General features: G+C 36.5%; 1 long non-coding RNA gene across 1 annotated transcript; it reads right to left on the reverse strand.

Moving 5' to 3' along the window:
* Nucleotides 1–4,763: 4,763 nt before the first annotated feature.
* On the reverse strand, nt 4,764–6,425 carry LOC138910638 (uncharacterized). The gene is made up of 2 exons (XR_011415775.1): nt 6,181–6,425; nt 4,764–5,140 (listed from the first exon to the last, which is right to left on the reverse strand). It is a non-coding gene; the product is annotated as an uncharacterized lncRNA (long non-coding RNA).
* Nucleotides 6,426–10,626: the final 4,201 nt, after the last annotated feature.

Genomic DNA, 10,626 nt, shown 5'->3' on the forward strand with positions numbered 1-10,626 from the left:
ATTTACCAATAGTTGGCAATTTGAAAGTTTGGAGAGTTCCTAAGTTTGATCGGAGATTGACTTTGAGGTTATCAGATTTGGATTGTTGTTCTGAAAGTTAGAATAGATTTGTTTTGTCACTTGAGACTTGTTGCAAAGTTTGGATGAAATTCGGATTGGTTAGGCTTGAATCAGATGTGTGGCTAGAAGTTTGGAAATTGATAAACTTAAGAGAAGCTTAACTTATGTTTTGATCGTCGATTCGTAGTTTTGATGTTATTTGTGGTATTTTGAGCTTTCGTACAATTTTGGATAAGGTATTGAGACTTGTTGGTATGATTGGATGGGGTCCCGAGGGCTCGAGTATGTTTTGAATTATTTTGGTGAAGGTTATCAGTTCTGGTGCTGGTGAATCGCACCTGCGAAGAGGAGACGCGCAGGTACGAGGTCGCATCTCTGAGCAGGAGGTCAGCAGATGTGAAGAGGAGGCTGGGAGGCGGTGGTCACTTCTGCGAAGCCTGGGCGCTTTTGCGAGGGGCGCTTCTACAAGGTTTATCCGCAAATGCAAGCGTCGCATTTGCAATGAAAGTCCGTACCTGCGAGGAGTGGCCAGTTGAGAGGAGTTCCCAAATTCGCAACTTTGGACCGCACCTGCGTGCTCGCAGATACGAGGAATTGAACCGCAGATGGTAATCGCTGGGCAGTCTTATATTTTGCAGGATTAGCTCATTTTCATTATTTTAAGTTTTGGAGCTCGTCTAAAGGCGATTTTTAGGGAGATTTTCATCACCACTTTGCGGGTAAGTATTTTCTACTTGGATTTAAATTTATATCTTAATTCCTCGTAGATTTATATATAGCGATGGCAATTGGGGCGGGGCGGGGCAAGGCAAGCCTTGACCTGCGAAAATTTTGACCCGCCTTGCCCTGTCCTATTTAGCCTTTTGTCAAAAACATTTCCTGCCCTGCCCCAGGCTGTTAGGCCCCGCCCCGCCCTACCTCGTTTAGACGCCCTTTTATTTTTTTTCTTTATTTTTTATTTTGCATTATGCTATTAATTTCTTTTACGTTTGATTGAATAAAATATGACTTTTATTAATGTTATATAATTTATCAAAGAGTAAATTTCCCAAATCTAAACATAATTTTGTCTCTACTTAACAGATTTGGTTCAACAAATAATCATATTAGTCCGATAAGTCACTAATCAGATGAGAAACAGTAACCTCGATTTGCACTCTTTGGGATCATTCATTGTCTCCTACATTTTTTGAAATTGCTCAATTTTATGATAAAAGTCACCTGACTAGCCAATGAGTCAATGACTATTTGTTATCTGGATTCGGGTTATTCAATCATCTGTTAAATCTTTGTACATTCAAAGTACTGCCTATTACACACATGGCAATATCAATCTTTTAAAAACTGATCATATTCGTTGTTAGATTACATTGGATGGTATTCACCATCACAACTCATTGTGTTCTTATTTCTATGCACCCCATGTTGGGGGGGCGTTTGGAAAAGAATTTTTATGGGCTTCCTTGAGGGGCTGCTGAGTGCTCCTGATCAATGGCCAGAGAATGTAAATTTCACAAAATTAACCCATATGCATCCTTTTCATCCAGAATTTAAGTGTATTCACAACGAGACACATGGAGAGAAAAATGGGGTGAAATTCAAAATTAGCCAAATTTACAAGTGGTAATTGAAAAATAGTCACAGTTTCAAAAGTAATCAAAATTTAGCCACTTTTCATATAAAGATAAATTGGAACGTAAACACTGTTAAAAATCTGGAAAATATTTCAGCATAATATACTGGAGTTCCAGCATAATATACTGGTCCAACATAATATGCTCGAAGTTTATACACATGTGCTCCAATCTCCTATATATTAGGCTGGAACTTTCCGTAGTTGGAGTTCCAGCATAATATGCTGGAAATTCATACACAGGTATAACAATCTCCAGTATATTATGCTGGAACTTTCTGTGTTGCAGCAAAATAGTGGCTATTTTTTAATGACTTTGCAAACGCTGACTATTTTTTAATTATCAATCCGAAAATTACTTAGGCCGTGCTATTTTCACGGGAAAATGCTCATACCCCACGCCTAGAATTAGAAGAATATGCATACATTAATCTCTCCAATAGAATATTGCACGGCAAAGATTGTCCAAACCATGAGCCAAAATCTAACAAATGATGAACCAAAAGCTAAGCCCAAATATAAACATAATTTTGTCTTCATCAAGCAATGTTACGATAAACCAAAAACTGAAGCTTCAAGGATAGAATTTAGTTCAAAGTTGCGATAAACCACTTGAATCCGGCTCTTCCTTTTCATCGTAACGTTGGACATGAAACTTTATCAATCGTTGAAGTCAAACCTAAAAAGAAAAATTACATTGTAAATATATCTATATAGTTTAAATAATTGAACAACTATTAAGACAACAATAAGAAAATACTTACTATTTAAATTATTCCATAACCACGTGCGAGCATATATCAAAGCTTCCAAAGTACTGAGATGAAGTCTACATCGTTGCGGACTAATCAATCTCCTACTAGTGCTAAATGTCGATGTTGAAGCAAGGTAGACACGAGAATGGCTAAGAGATCACAAACCACCTTTTGCAATATAGAAAATTTCAATCCATTTATTTTTCACCAATTCAAATTCTCAAATGATGGAGTTCGAGGGAATAGACTTTCATCTAAATACAAATCCAACTCTGATGTTGTCTCTACGGTAGCTCCACTCGAAGCGACAAATCTATCAAAGCTCGAACGCCGATCACCCTCAGTAAAACTAGTGACTTCACTAGAACTAGATTCTACTGAATCATGCCGAGCAGATAATTTACTCTTATAATCTTGAAAGAGCTCATAACAATGGGATCGAACTTCTTGAATTTTAGTTGAAACTTATTCACCATAAATTAGTGGAAGAAATAACTCTTCCAACTTCATCTTATACCGTGGATCAAAGATGGTAGCTCCTCCCATCATTTTAAATTTCAACAACATCACGAATGCCATATTGCTAATCAAATAATTAAAGCTCTTCACCCAAACTTCCAGTTCTAACTTAATTTCACGAACCTCTGTAAAGTATTGACTAGAAGTTGGATATTGAGTTCCAAAAAATTGTTTAGTGATTTGGTAAAAAAGTTTGAGCTTATCAGATTCATCTTCTGCATTACTCTATTGCTCTTCTGTTGGATAAGACTGATAAACTGTGTCAGCTAGACTCAACTTTTTAAACACCTCTTTATATTCTATAGACGTTCTCAACATTAGATATGTTGAGTTCCAACGAGTAGGACAATCATCTTCTAACTTCTTGTTACAAGAACAGTGTAGCAAACGTGTGGCTTTTTCAAACCTCTCAATTCTGCCAGCTGATCCAATCCAATACAAGACACTATCACGCACTTTGCTAATACTTTCTCATATAACCTTTAACCCTTCTTCCACAATCAAATTTAGAATATGTGCAACACAACACATGTAGGGGTGTTCATAAAAATCCGAAAAATCGAACCAAACCGACCAAAAAAACGATACTTTTTAGGTTTGGTTTGGTTTTGGTTTTGAATTTTAAAAACCGATCAAATTTTGTTTGGTTTGGTTTCGGTTTTAATCAAAAAATTACCGTAAAATATGAACCAAACCGACTATAGAAGTAGCTATTTAAATTTATTATTACACCTATATATATATATATATATATTTTATATAAAATTTCTAAAATTTTATGCTACATATTAGTCATTTGTATTTTTCGTCTAGTTCTTTGCGATTATAATAATCTAATTTTTTGCTTTTATATTCTAGTTTGATTGTTTAGTTTTCTTTTGCTAAGTATAAAAATTTAGTTCATGTTAAAAATAATCGATTTTTAATTGAATAATTAAATTATTCATCAGTATTTGATTCAATTATTATCGATATGTCTTGAAAAAAGATAGATTACTCAAAGAGCAGATGATTTGATAGTGTTACGTTGAAAATGTACTCGCCCGAATATGTGTTTGGTAGTGCATGTCTCATATTTAAGAAAAAAACGATAAATAACTGAAAAAATCGAAAAACTGACAAAACTCGAATCGATAAAAAATTGACTTAATTGGTTTGGTTTGGTTCCAATATTTGAAGAACTGACTTGGTTTGGTTTTTTTTTAGGGAAAAATCGATCCAAACCGAACCATGAACACCCCTACACACATGAAACACATGACCGGTCCACAACAAATCCCTTTCATTAAGTTTCTCATCTAATAAAGTTTTAATCATAGCATTGTTTGTGCTAGAATTATCAACTGCGATTGTTGATATTTTTTATATAAGATTTCAATCAAACAAACAATTAACCAAAGCACTATACAAAATATCTTTATCATGTGGAGTAAAGACATAAGCAAACCTTAAAATATGGCTTTGAAGCCTCCATGAATCATCAATAAAATGCCCAGTAATAGCCATAAATTCTTTTTTGTTGCTATTGGAAGTCCACATTGTTTTTGCAATTCTACTGGCGACTTTCTCTAACAACTTAGAAGTTTGTAATTTCAAGTAGTTAAAAATATTTTGTTATGTCATTCTTGATTGTATTTCTAGAAATCATCTTTAACATAAGTTGGAGACTCGTAACAAAGTTTTTAAACCCCACATGATCAATTAAAGAGAGTAAATACTCGTGTAAAATAATAGCATGTGCAAGTTATTTACGTGAAACATCTTGATTAAAATAATCATCCTCTGTATCACCCTCATTTTGTATATCTCTTGGCCTTTTAGGACATTTAGGCATATGATCTTCTAATATAGATTTCCTTTTAGGACATTTAGGCATATGATCTAATATAGATTTTGTCTCACAATTTCTAGAATTTTTATATCAACAATGGCAATACTTAAACACCATATGGAACACCATTAAAAGCCACCAAATTGAAATGCGTCGATTTGGAATATCTCCTTTTTTCCAATTCAACAACTTCATCAGGTTGTGAAGGCCTTCGACTCCCATCCTCTAACGAAATAACATTAGACGATAAACCCGGTAGATTCTCTTCATTTCAGATGCCATGATTACCTATTCCAAATATATTGCATAGTATAGAATCTGACAACAATATTAATGTAGAACCTACACATAACAGATACTCTATGAGCAAACATCCGAAGAGTGTGTTGACTATCTGATTAAATACTCCACGAGACAGTACCGCCAATTTTTGTATTAAACCCAAAATTAAAAATTACAGTACTGTTGCCAATAAAAAGTGTGTTGACACTTTGATCGAATATTAATTTAAATGAAGAGGAAGGGAAATAAGTATTGATCCGGATATGGATAGGACCATGTGAGAACCTGTTAGACACTAAAAAATTTAGTGGCCAAATAGTCCATATTCCTAGTATTTTGTAGTGTAAAATCTTACTATTAACCTAATTACAAAAGAAACTTTTGATGGATTATAGAAAAAAACTTATGCAGATTGCTCAGAGAAGAGTAAACCACAGTCTAAAAATAAAGCTAGAACATTTTGAGAATAATTTTTCATGATACTAAAGCCTGATGAGTAATTTGAAATGTCATTTGGGGGTTGGAGTATTATATTATCATTATCTACTTCTAGATAATCAGCTTAAAAAATAATAAAGTTAGCATTTTTAATGGAAATCAAGAAACCAAAGGAAAAAAGCGAAAAATCAAGAAAAGAAATACATTGGATTTTGCTCTCTAGGCTTATCATGCCAACCTACTGAAAATGCACAAATTCGAGAGTACTTCCAAATGCAGTCCAAATTGAGAGGGGCGCTTGTTAGCCAAATTTCTAGAGTACTAAAGAAAGACGACATACCCATAGCAAATGATGGAATATCAAATATGTAGGACTTTCTCTTATTGCCTTGTTCCTCTCTATTTCTTGCAATTCCTATGTTCAACAGTTAAACTAGTACAACACTCTGACTAATCAAAATAATTATAATTCCTACAAAACATTAAGATTAAAGGAGAGAGGATTGGCCAATCATTAATAATTTCTTGGAAAATGCATAGAGAATACTCTCTCGTTGCCTTTGGCTCAATTAATGGCCGGTTAATTTAATGGAGAAATTCTCAATTGAATCCCAAAACTCAAAAGAAAATAAAATTGGATTGAACGGATTAGACTTATTTACCTTGTACCTTGTTGAGTTGTTGGAGATTGAACTTTGGATGGAGGCTGGAAGATTGAAGAACCGACGAAGAAAGGTTTTACTGTTTTAGGGTTTCATCGTTCGGAAGAGACGAAGAGAGTTTGTCGGATTCAAAGAAGGGATTGGGAAAAAAGAGTAAAAATACGCCGGTCACTTATTTTTTACCCGGCCCATCTATTATTCCGATCTTGCCCTGCCCTTCCCTAACCCATTAAATTAATTAAAAAGACAACACATTCTCCTACCTTGTCCTGCCACAATTGTCATCCCTATTTCTACACCTAAAATATGAATTTTTAAAGGAAAATTTGGGATTTCTATCTACAACATAAGGAGGAGTATTTTGGGAATTTAAAGGTCGATTAGGACTTGGATTTGAAATCTAATCACATATTTGGACTCGTGGATTATGGGTAGTCGGGATCTACCTGTTGATGCATTTTTTGACTATGTGGGTCCGGATTGACTTTTATTGACTTTTGGGAATATGTGTAAAGATCGAAACTTTATTGTTTGGGGTTATTTACTATGAATTTGTTTGATGTTATTGAGTAATGTTTTTACTAGATTTGGGTCATTTGGAGTTGAATTTGGATGGTTAGGCCATGTTTGCTTCATTTGAGGTTGTCGGGCGGAGGTAAGTCGCTTATTTGTCCTGGTAAGACGGAATTCTCCCCATAGCTTATATGACTGCTACTTGATCCATGATTTAGGAGCCACGTATATGTGAGGTGACGAGCGTATATATGTAGCTAGGATTTGACCATATCCAGTATTGTTGACTTGAGTTGTGCTTTTATTAAATTATGTGAAATTGTTATTCATGTTCAAATTGATTATATGACTATGTGATAATTTATATTATTGATTTAGGAGCATGTATAGGGTTTTGACTTGTTGATTTTACAAGAGGGTTACTTTGCCATGTCGAGTTTTATTATAAATTCATGGTCATATATTTGCCTTACTTGCTCCATAATTTTTTATGATTTCTATGGCCTAATTATTTCATGATAATAATATGATTAAGCTATAACTTGTTAACTAGCTTATTGAGCTGTTATAATATGAGTTACCAGATTTATCATAGCCATCTCTTAGCCATTTGAGCTTTTCTCCGCATTCTTATTATTAAGTCTTGTACCATTTTATTATATCGGTTCTTACACAAATACATGAGTAGTAAAAAGTAGTTATTGAGGATAGTTAGGGATTTTAGCACTATGGGCACTTAAGCAGATATTGCTATTGATTATTTGATTGATGATGTTATAATTGGATGGGGTTGTACGCCGCAACGATTGATCGATGATCATTAAATATAAAATGATCAACGGTTGTATTAAGGATCCATCTCTCCCGAGTCAGGTGATTAACCATGTTTCCTCTAGCCCTGTGAGTGTAGGCACTCGTGATTCTTTTGGTACTTATTGGACATGTGGACTGTGTGAGGCACATGAATTTATATTGTGAGTTGTTGAAAAGGGGATCATGAGAATGCATATGTATATTTGCTTAGACACATGCTATGAATTGATGTGAGTATTTTTGACTGATATCAAGTTTTATTCGAGAATTAGGATGCTGATATCTTATTTGATTTTTGTTATATGAAAAACATGCCTAAATTTCGTATGAGCTATATTTTTTAGTCTTATACTTGTTAATGATACCATGTCTAGTTTCGTGTTGAATTATTCTCTCGTATGATTATTTGATTGATAGTGAGTGTCGGAGTCGACCCCTCACTACTATTTCTTCGAGGCTAGACTTGATACTTAATGGGTATTGTGGTTTGTACTCATACTATATTTCTGTATATTTTGTGCAGGTTCTAAGGCTGGTGTGAGTGGCATTCATCCGAGTCAGTAGGAGGACTTGTGGAGACTTCGTGGTGAGCTGTTCTACTTGGTCGATTCGCAAGACATAGAGTCCCCATCCCTACTTATCTCTTATGTCTATCAATTTCATTCAGACAAATAGTGTATTCAGATTATTTTACATACTCTTATTAGATACTTGTGATAATTGCGACATCCGGTGATTGGACAGTATTGGCAGTTGTGGTCGTGTTTAAACCATGCCTTGGATAGTTTATCTATGCTATCAGAATTGAGATTATTCTGTTTCTTATCGTATTGAGTAATTTGTTAAAATTTGATTAATCTACTTTAGAATTATGATTGTTATTGTGTTTGCTTGCGTAGCAAGCGGGTTAGGAGCCATCACAATCTTTTGGTGGGATTTCGGGTCGTGACAAGTTGGTATCAGAGCATTGGGTTCTAAGGGTCTCACAAATCACAAGCACGCATAGTAAAGTCTTACGGATCGGTACAGGGATGTCTGTACTTATCTTTGAGAAGCTATAAGGCTTTAGGAAACTTCCTTTTTCTTGATTCCTCATCGTGCATTGATTATTGACTTGAGTATATATCCTTCTATTATATTCTCTCACACATGATGAAGACTCGCGCATCTAGAGCAGCAGAGGATGTAGGGGAAGTACCACCAGTTGTGACCGGGAGAGGCAGAGGCTGAGGCTGGGGTAGGGCCAAAGCTCTTGCTAGAGGCCGTAATATTACAACTAAAGGTGGAGCATTAACCGGGCTCGTGGTCAGGATAGGGCAGTTGCAGCGGACCCACCAATGGACCAGGTGGAGGAGCAGATCATAGACGAGAATGTTGAGGCTCCAATGCACACCCAATAGCCAGAGGGTTTCACTGTTGCACACGTGTTTCAGGAGGCTATGGCTAAGATGGTCAGTTTCATCGATGCATTAACATAGGCTGGGTTGGTTCTAGTGGCTCCAGTCATATCTCAGGCAGGAGGGGGAGCTCAGAGCCCTGTCACTCGTACTCCAGAGTAGGAGCATATTACTATGTATTTTATAGTTGGACTTCCATGGACCTTGAGGAGATTTAACGCAGTGTGGATCATTGTGGATAGACTGACCAAGTCTGCACACTTCATTCCAGTCATGACTACCTATTCTTTAGAGCAACTGGTTCAGATCTATCTTCGTGAGACTGTTCGCCTTCATGGGGTGCTGGTGTCTATCATCTCGGATTGAGGCACACAGTTCACACCACATTTTTGGAGAGCCGTGCAACGTGAGTTGGGCACACAGGTTGAGCTGAGTACGGCATTTCATCAACAGATGGAAGGGCATTCTGAGCGCACTATTCTGATCTTGGAGGACATGTTACGTGCCTATATTATTTATTTTGGAGGTTCATGGGATCAGTTTCTACCACTCGTACAGTTTGCCTACAATAACAGCTATCAGTCGAGTATCTAGATGGCTCCATATGAGGCTTTATATGGGAGTCGATGTAGTTCTTCGGTTGGTTGGTTTGAGCCTGGGGAGACTAGGTTGTTGGGCACTGATTTGGTCTGTGATGCCTTGGAGAAGGTGAAGTTAATTTAGTATCGACTTCGTACAGCGTAGTCAAGGCAGAAGAGTTATGCTGATCGGAGGGCTCGTGATGTGGCATTCATGGTGGTCGAGAGGGTCCTACTCAGAGTTTCACCCATGAAGGGTGTGATGAGGTTCGAGAAGAATGGAAAATTGAGCCCTCGATATATTGGTCCTTTTGAGATTCTTTAGAGAGTAGGTGAGGTGGCCTACAGACTTGCTTTGCCACCCAGATTATCGGGAGTTCACTCGGCCTTCCATTTTTCTATGCTCCGAAAGTATTATGGCGATCCGTCTCATGTGTTAGATTTTAGCAAAGTGCAATTGGACAAGGATTTGACTTATGTTAAGGAGCCGATGGCTATTTTTGGACAGGTAGATCCGAAAGTTGAGGTAGAAGGACATTGTATCGATGAAGGTTCAGTAGAGAGGTCAACTGGTCGAGGTGGCGACTTGGGGGACCGAGCATGATATGCAGAACCATTATTCTCATCTTTTTGGCACTTTATGTATGTCTCTATACTCGTTCGAGGATGGATGTTTGTTTAAGAGGGAGAGAATATAATGACCTGATCGATCGTTTTATGTATTTGATCCCCGTTTTCCCTTTTGAAGCTTCACGTATATGTATTTATGGTTTTAAGACTTGCAGGGAAGGTCGGTGTCATTTCGGGAAGGTTTTGGTTTGAATTGGATCCATTGGTTCTTAGTTTAGAAGCCTAAGTTGGGAATGTGATTGAGGTTTGACTTTTGGGGAAATGACCCCGGAATGGTGTTTAGATTATTCCAATAGGTTTGTATGGTGATTTTGGACTTAGGCATATGTGCAGAATTGGATTCGGAGGTTCCTAGGCTGATTTGTCTTTTTTTGCCGAAAGTTAACAATTTGAAAGTTTAGAAATTTCCTAAGTTTAACTATAGGTTGACCTTACAGCTATTAGGTTCGGATTTTAGTTTCGGGACTTGGAATAGGTATGTTTTGTCATTTGGAACTTATCTGCAATATTTGGTA

This window comes from Nicotiana tomentosiformis, chromosome 4 (assembly GCF_000390325.3).
Source record: "Nicotiana tomentosiformis chromosome 4, ASM39032v3, whole genome shotgun sequence".
Taxonomy (NCBI): Eukaryota; Viridiplantae; Streptophyta; class Magnoliopsida; order Solanales; family Solanaceae; genus Nicotiana; species Nicotiana tomentosiformis.